This window comes from Corvus cornix, chromosome 22, assembly GCF_000738735.6.
Source record: "Corvus cornix cornix isolate S_Up_H32 chromosome 22, ASM73873v5, whole genome shotgun sequence".
Taxonomy (NCBI): Eukaryota; Metazoa; Chordata; class Aves; order Passeriformes; family Corvidae; genus Corvus; species Corvus cornix.
Genome location: NC_046351.1, coordinates 3,595,468 through 3,609,875, shown reverse-complemented (window position 1 = coordinate 3,609,875; position 14,408 = coordinate 3,595,468). Strand labels below are relative to the sequence as shown.

Genomic DNA, 14,408 nt, shown 5'->3' with positions numbered 1-14,408 from the left:
CAGACTCCACGGAATCCATCGGAAGATAAATCGGGAGTCACGTGCCTGGGCAGGGATGCCAATCTGTCACTCTGCCTCCTCCAGAAATACTCCTCCTGCTGATGCAACAAAGGGAAGTGGGTTGGAGCCAGAAGAATTTTCCATTTGCAGCTCCCAGATTCCGGGTGTTTTATCCCAGGTTGTTTGCAGGGAGCAGGGAAGTGACAGCTCCATGCAGTGTTGCATCAGCAAAGCCTGAAATGCCATTTTCTTTTTATTAAACATTCTGGAATCAGCCCTCCCGCTCAGCTGAGTGGGAGAAAGATATTGCCAAGGATTCAGGGACTAAAGGAAGATTTAGGATATTCAATTCCTCCTAAGGAGGAGCTGGAGGAAATTTTGGAAGTGACATTTTTGTGTTCTCGATCCAACAGACAAAATACCTACAAAGGCATAAATGTTGGAATTGAAAAACAACGCTTTTGAAAATCCCTTGGAAACAACCCACCAGCAGCAGGGATGTGCACATGGGATCTGGGATTTCACACCCCAGCTCGGGGATTTGTTTTGGAATCAGCACAGTTTCCATCCCTAATTCCCTTCAGGTTTGATTGATGAACCCCAATAACTCAAATCCCATAAAAATCCTTTCGAGAACCATCAGTGAGCCTGGAAAGGAGGAAAGGACAGGTCACACCATCAGAAGTGTTGTTGTGGCAGAGCAAACCCTCCAAGGGGCAATTTTGCAGATGAAAAGTCAATTTTGGAGGCAAAGAACTGAAAGCTCGGAAATACAGCCCGGCTGTGTCATGGAATCATGGAACTGGGTGGGAAGGGACCTTAAAGATCATCTCATTCCAACCCTCTGCCATGGACACCTTCCCCTATCCCAGGGTGCTCCAAGCCCCATCCAGCCTGGCCTTGGGCACTTCCAGGGATGGGGCAGCCACACTTTCAGGACACCCTGAGCTCCAAAACAGAGCAATTCCATCTTTCCTGGCTATTTCCCTCTTCCATCCCTTCTCTTCCCTCACGAGGGTCGGATCCACGGTGCCCAGGGCAGGTTGTCCTCACTTACCCAGCATCCATCCACCATTCTGTCAGGTCCTTGGTTGTTCCCTGAGAGCTCCTACCCCTGATTTCCAGCACATTCCCCCAAACCTTCCCCCAGATCCAATTAAAGCTCCTCCATGGGTTTTTTATGGCTCCAAGCTCTCCTTTCTGGAGATTTGCAGAAATAATTTATTTTTCACGGCATCTCCAAGAGATAAAAGACAAAATGTCCAGATGACAAAGAGCAAACGGAGAGAAGGAGACTCTTAATGGTCAGGGGAGACCACTAAGGTGAGGTGTTTAATTCCCGGTGTCCTGGAATGCGATGCAGGCAGTAACGTATACCCAGATCCGGGTTTTCCATCACTTCCCAGCACAGCTCTGACTGCTCGGCTCTTTTGGGCTGGAATATGTAAACCAGGAGCATTTTTCCTGGAGTGCTTGGGAGGGTATGAACGGAACTGAATCCACCAGGAGAGAAATCTCTGCAGCATCGCTCATCCCCCTTCCAGAACGGTTCCTCCCAGGCACAGCAACTCCATCCAGCAGTTTATTTCAGTCAGGACGGGCATTGCTGGGAGATGAAATTTATCCCCATAAAGAGATCCAGGACTACTCCTCTGAGGAATTTAGCTCCCGTTTCGAGGCCCTAAACACCTGCTGACACTTAAGACAGCGAACTCCACCTTGTGTGCCCTGTTATGCCATTTCCCATTCAATGGGATCACGTTTCCTCTTGTCTTTCCAGATTAAATGAGGATTCTCTTCAACAGTTGCTAATTTTAGGGGGTATTTAAACAATCACCTGCCGAATCTTTCGCTTTCCCAGGGGATTTAATTAGGGAAGACTGGGGTGTGTCTGCAAGGGCAGGGATACAGATTCCACTGCAGCTAAAAGGAGGGAAAACACTAAAACTGATCAGCAGGACCCCCCCCGAAATCTAAAGAGGCTGGAGAAAGGCAGCAGCCATTGCTCAGTGGCTCTAATTACCCCCATAATTAGTAAATCTGGTTAAGGAAATAACGATTCCTGCTCTCAGGGTGGTTGGCCCAGAACAATCCTCTGCATTTTTGTCGTTCTCAGTGGATTGTTGTGCTCAAGGCTGAAGATTCGAGGGGACACTCAGACTGCCAAGGCAAGAGAGGGGTTATTCCCAATGTCACTGCCACAGTGTCCCCAGATTCCAGATCCCACTGAGCAGGCTCAGACCCCTGCACAGGGCAGGTTTGAGCTCAAAATAGTGGATATTTATGGAATTATGGAATGGTTTGAGTTGGAAGGACCTTAAATCCCGTCCAGTGCCACCCCTGCCATGGCAGGGACATCTCCCACTGTCCCAGGGTGCTCCAAGCCCCGTCCAACCTGGCCTTGGACACTTTCAGGGATCCAGAGGCAGCCACAGCTTCTCTGGGAATTCCATCCCAGCCCCTCCCCACCCTCACAGGGAACAATTCCTTCCCGATATCCCATCCAACCCTGCCCTGAGGCTGGCAGGGATGGGTTCAGAGCTCTTTTCCCACCGGAATCCTTCTGGGATTCCAAGCCTTTTATTTGGTTGTTGATTTGTTTGGAACAGCACCAAACAAGCTCTGCAGCAACGAGTGAAATAAAGCCGGGTTCACTGCAGGCTGATTTAATGCACCGTTGAAATATTCCCTCAAATCTTCAGCCTCTTGGGCTCCCAGCACCACCAGCACCGCAGAGTTTTCCTCTCCAGCTTGTTCCCAGCCTCCTTCCTGACTGTCTCGTGCTGAAATTAAGCTGAGAAAGCAGCGAAGATGGGGCAGGAGGAAGGAGAAAAGCCACATTTCTGCCTGTAATGTCACTTCCAGGGGTGTTGACACTTCTTTGAGCTGGGATTCAGGGCTAAACCCCACCTCCAGTCTCACTAGGGAGGCCCTGGTGTTTCATCTCTGCTGACAGGACAGGTTCTCATCACCAGCATAACACCCATCCCTGCAGAGGTGCTTCATCCCCCAGCTCCTTCATCCACACAGATCCTCACCTGGACACAGGTGAGCTCCTCAAACCCCGCAGCTCATCCAGCTCGGGAGAAGTTGAAGCCCTTTTTTTGTCACAAGAATCAGCCGTAAGGCTCAGGGGCCATTGTCAGAGGAAAACAGATGCTCCGAGGGCTTTACAGAACCCCCTCTCCACCCACCAGGACCTGCCACCACATCCCAGCCCTCTCCACTTCCTGCAGCCTCTGCCATTCCTTTTATTGGAGCTGAAACACTCCTTTAGCCAAGCTGCTCTCAAGTGTGGGGGGAAGCTCACTTCTGGTGTTTGTTCCTTCTCCTCCCCGTGTCCTTCCAATTCTTTCCCTCTCCCCCCGCCACCTCCACCTGCTCCCACCGCTTTCCTCTTTCGGCAGCTCTGCCGATAAACACAAATGTTTGTTCCAAGTTTACCAGCCAAAAGCTCTTAATCATCGATGGTGGGGGTGGGATGGAGGGAGGGGAAGACTTGGGGGAGTTTTGGGGCCAAATTGTTGAGTTTCCATCTCAGGAGAGGCATCTCTGCCCCTTCTCCTCAGCCATCGGCACAAGGGGCTGTGGTGTCCTCCCTTCCAGTGCTCCTTTGAGCTTCCAGCCTCACTGCACCAGTTTTAGGGAATCCCTTGGGATTTAAGTCTTCTAACACCACCGAATTTCCTGCTGATCAACACAAATGTTTGTTCCAAGTTCACCACAAAAAGCTCTTAATCATCGATGGGGGAGGTGGGATGGAGGGGCGGAACACTCGGGGGAGTTTTGGGGACGAATTGTTGAGTTTTGGGGCCAAGTTCTTCAGATCTCAGCTCAGGAGAGGCATCTCTGCCCCTTCCCCTCCTCCTCAGCCATCGGCACAAGGGGCTGCTGTGTCCTCCCTTCCAATGCTCCTTTGAGCCTCCACCCCACTGCATCCCTTGCTGGGAATTCCTTGGGATTTACGCCTTCTAAAGCCACCAAATTTTCTGCTGATCAACACAAATGTTTGTTCCAAGTTCACCAGGAAAACTCTTAATCAGCGATGGGGGAGGTGGGATGGAGGGAGGGGAAGACTGGGGGGACATTTGGGGGAAAATTGTTGAGTTTTGGGGCCAAATTGTTGAGTTTCCAGCTCAGGAGAGGCATCTCTGCCCCTTCTCCTCGGCCATCAACACAAGGGGTATGGCGTCCTCCCCTCTGAGGCCCTTTGACCTTCCAGCCTCACTGCATCACTTTTAGGGAATTCCTTGGGATTTGAAGCCTTCCAACACCACCAAATTTCAAGCCCAGGACCAGCACTGGCCTTTTGGTGCACGTGGTGGCTTTGATCCCCACGGAATGTGGAGAGTACTCAGGAACAGACAACAGCCCAAGCGTGGTTTTTGTTTTAAATTAATTAAAACCCAATTTCCAAACAAACAGGGACACGAGCAAATATCAAAGCCTGAAGTGAAGAGCCCGAGTGCTCTCGAGGGAGGCAGCTCAATCTGAAGTGTCCTTTAGGTAGAGCCTGATGGCTTTGATAGCACCCCATATTTGATCAAATAAAGCTATTGATCCTTAGCATGAAAGTTCAATCCAGGCTATCAGTGCTGCAAGAGCAGCACAATAAAACCTCGCTCCTTTTGATCTCTGCTGAAGCATTTCATCTTGACATTTGTTAAATGTATCACTAGATTGCTTCCAATGAGAACAGGGCTTTAAAAGCTTCCTGGAAAAGCAAAGCTCCCATAAAAAAATTCAACTTTTACATTTGTTAACTTTCCCATTCGCTGCTTTTCATTAAGTGCACGGCCCAGCCAGGTATTATTATTATTATTATCAATTCCATTTTAAGCAAGATGGGGAGACCTAAATGGATTTCTAAATATATACCCTTGGCTTCATTCTCACAAGTGGTTTTGAGGAGGGTTTATCTGCTGCTGCACCTTTGCAGTCTATCACTCCTGGGGACACCTCCTGACCCCAATCCAGCAGCAGGAACAGGGGGTGAGAGCAGAATATCCCTGAGCAGGACAGAAAGCACATGGCAAGGTTAGAAAGCAAATAAAGGAGAGAGAGGGGAATGGAAAGAACATTTTCCATCATCTGATACTCTCTAATAGCTGGGACAGGTTGTTGTCACAGCAACATCTCTGCAAAGCCAAAGAAAAGAGCAAAATATCCCATTTTATTGCTGTCAGTCAGGGCATAATTGGGTTAAAGTGAGGAAATGTGTCCAAGGCCAGGTTGGATGAGGCTTGGAGAAGCCTGGGATGTGGGAGGTGTCCCTGCCCATGGCAGGGGTGGCACTGGATGGGCTTTAAGGTCCTTCCCATCCAAACCATTCCAGGACTCTCGAAACCTTCAGGACACGCAGGTAACCCAGCCCAAATCACAAAGATTCTTTACGATTTAGAGCCGAGCTTTAGAACCGGCTTTGCATTGACTTTGCTCCATCTGCCTCCTTTGAGGAGAGTTTTGAATCCACCAGAGGAGGCCTCTGACAAACCAACCTGACCGATGCGAGCTCTGGTCTGCGGAGGCAGCTGGAGTCACGGATCTGCCGAGGGCTAAGGTGACGCTTCCTGACGGCTCCTGATGAAAATCCTAAGCAGTTGTCCCAACACAGAGCCACTGTATGGTGGCTGATTGACCTGCGGTACAAGAGACACAGAGAGCTCTTGGTAAGACAGTCTCTGGTGCCAAAGACCCCGCGGTTATGGTGAGGGAAAGGAGCCTCTCCCAGGATGTTTGGTTATGGCAATGGACCCCAGTTCTGCTTCCCCGGCTGGCTCCTGGTGTTAGCCACAGCCCTGTACTTGAGCTCGAGCTGCCGCTGTTCGGGGTCCTTTGCCTCTAGAACCCTTCACAAGTTGTAGCAATGAACTGCTTTCTGTGGAACTCTAAGCAAGGACCCTGCTCAACTCCTTGCCGTTGGCTTAATATTACTGGAGCCATCCTGTGTCTGTGCTCATGCACGTGAGCCACGGAGCCGGCAGGAACCCAGCAGTACCACTGATCTTTTCTCACTCCTCAGCACCTTCCAGAAACCAGAGAAAAAAGCCAACATTTTAGATATGTGGCCTGGACAGTGCCAGATTTAAATCACAGAGCCCCAGAAAGGTTTGGGTTGGGGGAAGCCTTAAAGCCCAGCCAGTTCCATGGGCAGGGCCACCTCCCACTATCCCAGGTTGCTCCAAGCCCTGTTCAACCTGGCCTTGGACACTTCCAGGGATGAAACAAACGGAGGCAGGAGGAGAGGAATTGAGGATAATCTTTATAGGGTCAGTCTGCTGGGAAACACAGAACAGGTCTGGCATTTACTCACTGACTGGCTGAGGAGCTCGGACAGGACACAAACTGTGCCCTCCTGGGAAAGCAGAGCTGTATTTTCAGTGCCACTCGTGTTTATTTGGTGTGTTGTGTCACAGAGTCCTCCTGGAGGTTCTTCCCTGCTGGGGGACCTCAGCTGCTTCAGAGCTGTTTTGTTATTCCCTGATGCCCATGATCCTTCCTCCCATGAAAACACAAATCACACAAAACCCCAAGTGAGAACACTGGGCTGACCTGAGGCTCAGCTCTACCCCAGAATATCAAACCCTGAACCTGCCCTGAACCTGAACTTAGGAATTCACAAACTCAGGGTGAGATTCCCAGCTGGAATAAACAGATCTAGTCCACAGAGGTCTTTAATTTACATTCTTTAGGGACTGACACCTAATCCGGAGCTTTTGAGAGGATTGAGGTGTTAGAACTCTCTTTTTGTTTGATTTTTAAACAAACCAAGGTGCTGGGTCCGACATTTTGGGCGCTGATGCTTTGCAAAAGGGAAAAAGAAGAGGGGAAGAAATGATGGGAGAGAGAACTGAAAAGAAGTGAAGATGGGAGAGAAAAAAAGACAACAAAAATGTGTATTCTTTTGAGAAATCAATAGGATCGACTCGATTTTTCCCTGCAACAATTCCAGATTACAGCTGGTGAAGGAGCAGGTTTCACTCTGCTTGAGCTGGCCCACAAATAGACCTGGTGTGGTGATAAACAGGCACTTTTTTTTTGGTGGAAGAAAACAGCCCAGGTGACTTCTAAGGCTCCTTAAGCTAACAAAGAAACACTTAGAGACCTGTTACACCCACCCCGCAGCCCTTCCTTGCGCTGCCTTCCCTGAGAGGACTCACCTTTGGAAGTAAATGGCTCGGAATTGCTCCCAGGGCTGTGTGGATACGTCTGTGGGATTTCAAACATGATTTCAAAGCCTTGAGAAACAGTGGAAGCTGCAGGAAAGCAACCTTGAACTCCTGATGTTCCCACACCATTAGGAAATTTTCTGAGAAGACGAGGAAAAAAAAGTTCGCGAGTAACTTCTGCTCAAAGCGTTTCTTTGCCGCCTTTGTGGTCAGCAAAGGAGCCCTGCTGAACAGAGATCAGGCTGAAGGACTCAAAACAGGAGCACTCGGGGGAGCAGAGAGAAAAAAACCCCAAAAAAAAGAAGCTCTTTTCCCTTTCCTTGAAGCTAAGTTTGTAACAGTGTTGGAAAGAACAATCAAGAAATTCCTTTGGAGATGAGAGGGCAGGGGACTGGGGGAGAAAGAGGCCAGTGCGTTTCTTGAAGGGCTCCTTTTCTTTGCTTTTCCCTCCAGGAATATCAGTATCAAAGAAACCATTGTTGGGTTGGCTTCAATGCTGGGAACTGCACTGAAGTTTGCAACTGCACAAACCGCGGCCTGCAGAGAGCTTGGAGCTCCTGAAGGAGCAGCAGAAGAATTCCGCAGTTAATGAGGTTGATTAGGAAGGAGAGTCCTGTAAAACCTGACATCAAACTGGATGAGATTGCTGAACATTCCCAAACTATTCCATGCATGGCTCCAGCTCGTTCCCTGGGATGGTTTCCTGCACTCATGAAGTACCTTGGAGGTGCAGCTCTGGCAATGAGAATAGCAGAGCTGTGGGCCTGGTAATCCTCTCTGGACCCTCCTCTGTCCCTAAAATGGGAGAATTCCTAACAAAAACAGTACCTGGGTACCAGGGGGCTTTTCCCAGGACACAGCTGGGGGGAGTCAAAAAAGGAGGAATTCAGAGGTGGCCACACCCGGCACCAGCCACAGCATCTTAATGGCTTCCCAGTGCCAGAGGGCAGGGTGGGATGGGATACTGGGAAGGAATTCTTCCCTGGGAGGGTGGTGAGGGGCAGGGATGGAATTCCCAGAGGAGCTGTAGCTGTCCCTGGATCCCTGGAAGTGCCCAAGGCCAGGCTGGAGCACCCTGGGACAGTGGGAGGTGTCCGTGCCCATGGCAGGGGTGGCACTGGATGGGCTTTGAGGTCCCTTCCCACCCAAATCCTTTTGTGATTCCATGACTCCTCAAGGACAGCCTGGAGGGGAGTTCACTGCCATGATCCTGCCTGGGCTTTGATTCCATCACTCCAGAGCACGCTCCTGTAAGCAGAATGGATGAAAAATCCCTGAATTTCAGATATTCCTCCCTTCCTCTGTCCTAACAAACACCCAAGGCCCTGCTCTACCTTAAGAGCACAACACCCTCGGAGCCGCTTCCCTTCCTTCCATCAAGTATTAATTGGATTAACAAATTAACAACCCCCGAGGATAATGAGGTATCTCCATACCTGTAGAACTGTTAATCCCTGAGCCATTGTGCAGTTCCACAGTAGAACAAGCTGATATTAAACAAACCCAGGAGTTAATCTCCCAAAGGACTCAAACCTTTCCCTGTCCCATCCCCTCTCCTGGAAAGACACCACATCCATCACTGATTTCAGTGACTATTTAATTAATGATTTCTGTAGGATTCAGGGCCTCACACCAAGCTCTGAACTCCAGAAATCCCCAGGCAGAGTTATTTCAGATAACCTGGGCTGAGCACAGGGAAATCAGCAGTTCCATCCACCAAAAATCTGGCATTGGGAGGAGCAGACCATATTCACCCTAAAATCAGTCTGAGGGGCACAACCCATCTGCCTAAAGCAGAGGGTTATTATTAAAGAGAGGAGGAAATGTGGTGCTTTGAAGCAGCTGAATGATTCCACTTGGAGATAAGGATCAGTCCTGAGGGCTGGGAAAATCAGACACTGCGAGTTCAGTTCTGACAGGAATTCCTTATGCATTGACAGAGTGATAAATGAATGATTGACAATCCAGGGGAAAAAAAATCTTTAAACGGAACCATCATCAGGCTTTTTAAAAGCAAAGCCGGGCTGGACTCTGAGGGGACAGCACGGAATGGAAATCAGCTCTTGCTGAGCTCCACACCGCTGGGGTAACGCCACTTCCTGGTCCAAAATTCCCCTGGTCTGGGAGATTCCTGAAGCCTTTACTTTTGCAGGATGGTTTTGGGGAGGAAAAGCCTCCCTGGAGGCAGAGCTGCAGCCAAGGGAAGCTGGCAGAGTTGTCCCTGTGCTGGTTTCCCGTGCCTGGAAAAGCCTCTGGGCACACAGCGCTCTGTCCACATTCCCAGCTGGAAAAATGGGATCAAACGCTGCAAAAATCTGCTGCAAAAACAACCACAGCCAGTGCAAGGGGCAGGGGGGAATGCAGACGAGGATAATTATTATGGGATACCCAATTCCCTGCTCCAAGAGAGTTGGGGCTCCTCAGTTGTGTCCCCAAGCTCAACCCCAACTCAGCTGCTTGAGGGCTTCAAGTCTTGGCTTCATCCTCCAAATCAAGGTATAAAAATATTCAAAAGCATCCCAGCTCCCCATCAAAAATCAAATGCCAAAAACCCACCCAAAGAAACCTTCAAAACTTGAGAATTAGACAGGAAAAAAAAAGTCTGAAATTATTTAGGGGAGAACAGAGAGAATTCTATAAATACCTTGGAGAAAAATTTCCAAACTCTGTTTCTGTAGCAGCACAGCCTAAAAAAGAACATTGTCTTACACTTTAAATTCTTCATGACTTAAGTGACTGCATTCCCAAACTTTTCTCCTGCTTTTCAGCACAGCAGCAAAAGGACAAAAAGGAAAAATAAGATTCTTTGGTTTCTGGAAAAAGCTCTGAAAATGGGCGCAATGTTTTTTGTTCAGCTGCTACCTGGGCCTGTCTCTGTTCCTGCTACAAAATAGGTGGGATTTTGGGAAGGCATTCCTGGCTGTGAGGGTGGGGAGGGGCTGGGATGGAATTGCCAGAGCAGCTGTGGCTGCCCCTGGATCCCTGGAAGTGCCCAAGGCCAGGCTGGAGCACCCTGGGACAGTGGGAGGTGTCCCTGCCCATGGCAGGGGTGGCACTAGATGGGCTTTAAGATCCCTTCCAACCCAAACCATTCCATGATTCCATGATTCCATGAATTTTCAGGCATGTAAAGATGGTCCTGGAAGGTCTCGAGTCCTCCTGCACATCAGAATCCCAAAACCTTCCAGTGTTCAAAGCACCTCGTGTTCTGACAGTAATGAAAGTGGTAGAAGCTCATTTAAGACTTTACCCATCCGGTTTGGAACAGAAGCCTTGAAAATTCCACCCATGGATGTCAGACCAATAATAACTGTGAGAATCTGGGCTGGATTTCGATGATATTTGTGGATCCCTTTGAATTCTGTGCTAATTCTTCCTCTTTCCCCGTCCAGCTCCAGCAAAGCTCCCGAGAGCATTATCAGGTGTAAATTCCCCAGAATTCAATTCCCCGGCCAGGGTTCCTGCAGGAATGGGAGACTGGGGTGGTTTGGGGGCTCAAAAACACAACTTCAATATTCAGCTGATTTATAAACTCAACAACCCGTGAGGAACACCCCACGAGCAAGAATGAAACTCTGGAGTTGGCCAAATCCAGGAAATATTCCCAATATTCCTGGCTTCATGATGTTTCCTTTTTCCATATGAGTCCAATCTCACAGCGATGAATTTTTTGAAACTCTCAAACCTCTCTTGCAGTGATTGCTGGAGCTGTGAAATATGGAGAGAATTAACTCAAAGTTACAAGGCAAAAAAAAAATCAAAGCTCCAATAAATGCTGAGTAACTTTTAATATTTGCAGTAATAGGATTTGGTGCAGTAATTTATAATTTTTGTACAAGCAACAGCCAAGATTAATGTTGGGAGTTATTATATGCAATAATTAGAGGCTTTTTTAGGAGCTGCCTGGCTGGAGGGCCACTGCCTGTTTGTACAAAAGATAATTATGGGACAAATTGAATTTTCCCATTCCCCCAGTTCGGCAGCTGCTGCAGATAAACACATCCCTCATTTCCAAGTGCTTGGTCCTTATCCCTGGCTTCGAAGTGTCATCTGAAGTGTCACCACCCTCATCAAAACCTGAATTTTCCTTCGGTGCTGGAGCAGAGCTGAGTTTATGGAGGTACTTGCACAGCTCGTTAGTGTTCCTTTAGTCAGTTAATTAATTTATTCTGGGTGTTTTAGCCTGAAAATCCCCTCATTCCCTGACACTGGGCAGGAGACTCCAGCACTGATGTCCAAGAATTCCTTGAGCTTCCGCATGTGGTGCCCCACCCTCAGGTGCTGCTGCTCCAGCTGGGAGGGGAAACAGAACCCCCCCATCCCCTGGTGGGATGTCACCTCCCAGCCTGGATAAAGCCACAGCTTTATCCCCATCCCAGCAGAGACTCAATCCAAGCTTGGCTGTCCTGAAGCTGTAGAACACCTTTGATCCCATCAATTTTGTTTGTTTTGGGTGGATTTTGAAAAAATCCTGATTTTTTTTCATTTACAACATTTTGGTTCAGTCCCCAGAGCAGTTTTGGCACGAGCCAAAGAGCTTTTTTTTTTCCAGTTTAGCCCAGTTCCAGAGGTTTTCAGGGGTCTGAAATCAGGAGTTACTGGTGGGTCACGGTTGTAGACCCACAGGGCTGGAGGAGAGGGGAACCCAAAGGGGTGAAATCCCTTCCAAGGGCAGGGATTGTGCCGAGGGATGCAGGGCAGGGTGGGCTGGGGTCTGTTCCCTTTTTTTGGCTGCCTCCAGAGAGGGATCACGGCAGGGCAGAGCTGCACCAGCCTCCCCCTCTGCAGGTTGTTCCATGGACATTTCTCCTTGAACTCATTTTAAATAAGAGACATCCAAAACTACTCTAAATTCATCCTTCAGGTTCAGAAATCTGTGATTTGCTGCTGGTTCCCGGAAAGATAAAGGACATTAAAGCAGCTGCAGAGTAGAAAAATTCAAGAAGCAACCCGGTCTCAATATCAAACCCCACATTTCAGTATAATGGGCCATGTAATTAATCCATGAAGGAGATGACAAAGTCCCCAAGCCCAGGGAGAGGCGGCCGTGCCTTTGCTGGTTTGGTTACCAACTCAGCTGTTTCATTCAATACTTGCAGTTAATGAGGGGTCTCGTCTCCTAATGAGCTGAATGTTGGTGATTCCTGCACGGACTGGAAGCACCTCAGACGGGCTGGTGGCAAACAGAGGCAGCAATTATTGAAGTGAAGAGGTGATGGAGATGTTGGGAGTTGATGTGAGTTCAAACGGGGAACCATTACCTGGAAGTGAGTTTTACTTGGAGATTTATTTACTGAGAAGACAAAATTAATCAGGAAATTTGTGCAGGGAAAGAAAATCCCTTCCTGGGAAATACTGGATAGGAAACAAGGATCCCATCCCTGGAAGTGCCCAAGGCCAGCTTGGACAGGGCTTGGAGCAGCCTGGGACAGTGGGAGGTGTCCCTGCCCATGGTAGAGGTGGCTCTGGATGGGCTTTAAGGTCCTTCCCACCCAAACCATTCCATGATTCCCTGATTTCATGACTCCATGAAGGTGGAACACCTCAGCGAAGGTCCTGGAATGTTTCCTTTCCTTAGCCCATGAGAAGCCTTTGATAGAACCAACCCACCCAGATCAACGCCCTGGCATTGTTCAAGTCTTGTTGAGCACCCCCAGTTAAAAGCCCTTTCTGTAGCACCAATTTGCATAATTACACTGGATATTCCAAGGCCTAATCCTCCTTTCCCCTGGAGTGTCTCTACACCATCTGAAAGCACAAAGATTTACCCCAATTTTACACCTGAACGGTTTTTATTGTCTTTTACTTCCATCCTTTGCTCCTCTCATGGCCAGTTCTGAGCCGGGGGCAGCTGCTGCTCTTGGAGACGCAGCAAAAAGGATAATTTTGACCAATATTTATAATAAATTAAACCAGCAAACTGTGCAGCAGAAATGTAAACCTAAATAGAGGCTGTGGACAGCTGTCCTTGCTCTGTGTTGTTATTTAGGATGTTCTAAAACATCATTAGTTTAATTGCATATATATTTAAATGGTTATTCTGAATGTGCAGCTTGTTGGAGAAAATGAACACAATCTATTTCCTTCAAAAGCCTTTGGAATGAGTAAATCAACATCATTTACAAATTATATTACAGCACTCCTAACAATTTCTGTCATTGAATCCACGAGTGCTGCAGGGAGCAGTTTGGTTGCAAATGTTTTAGGGAAAGAGCTGGTTTAGGACTTTGGGAGTTGAGTAAATGCTGGAATTCTCACAGCAGCCGAAGCCTGTGGCCTTCCCTGCTTCCCAGCTCATTATTTATGGGAGTTTTGGGGGCTGACACTTTCAATAATGCTTTGCTTTTAGAAGGGAAAAATAATGCTGGAAAAAATACCTGTTAAGCACAAACCTCCGGTAAAAGTGGATTTGTCAGAGCTGTCATTTTTTAGTATATTGGGAATGAAAGAATTCCTGCTGTGGGGGGAGGTGGCTGAGCTGGTGGCTGAAGCTCCCTGGCCATCAAAAATACCTGGAACAGAAAATTTCTTTTTGCCTCTGCTAATGACAAGTGCTCCTGTTTTCCTTGGATTCCACACATTCCCAAGAAAACACCTCCCCACCCCCAAATCCTCCCATATTTGGAGGCACCTGAAGAGTAAATTCACCCCAACGCGCAAAGAATGAAAATTAAGAAATTCCTTCCTGCATTTTTATCAGTGCGCCTCGGAAAACAAGGGCAGATACCCGGGGGTGGCTGATGGGCAGGGACATTGCAGTGCTTTATCTTCTGCCCGTTTGTGGGATGAAACAAAACTTCCAGGGAAAAATCTGCTTAGAAACTCCCGCATTTCTCAACCGTGACAAATCAAGTAAAACATTCCCATCCAGCTGGTGATGCAGCCATGAGTCATTCCGGGAATATTTTTTGGAACAGAGGAACGGGAGAAGCCCAGTTTGCACAACCACTGGCCACATCTGGATCATCAGATGGGGCTTTGTGGCTTCAGAACAGGAATTGTCACTTTCGGACACTGAGGGCAGAGCAGGTTCTTACTCACAGCTGTAGTGGAGTCCCTTAGAAATAAAACAGAATAAAATCATGGAATGGATTGGGTTGGAAAAGACCCTTAGGATCATCTGTCCACCCAACTCTCAGCACTGCCAGGCCACCACTGACCATGTCCCCAAGTGCCACATCCCCACAGCTGTTAAATCCCCCCAGGGATGGGGACTCCACCCCTGTGCAGGGCTGGACA

General features: G+C 48.4%; 1 long non-coding RNA gene across 2 annotated transcripts in view; it reads right to left on the bottom strand.

Annotated features, from left to right (window-relative positions):
- Positions 1-7,808, bottom strand: part of LOC120411181 — a 33,664-nt gene extending 25,856 nt beyond the window's left edge. For both annotated transcript variants that reach the window (XR_005603572.1, XR_005603571.1), the window contains exons 1-2: positions 7,161-7,808; positions 5,499-5,639 (exon numbers count right to left, since the gene is read on the bottom strand). This is a non-coding gene — a long non-coding RNA (uncharacterized LOC120411181). The remainder of the gene's footprint in view (positions 1-5,498; positions 5,640-7,160) is intronic.
- Between the last annotated feature and the right edge of the window lie 6,600 nt (positions 7,809-14,408).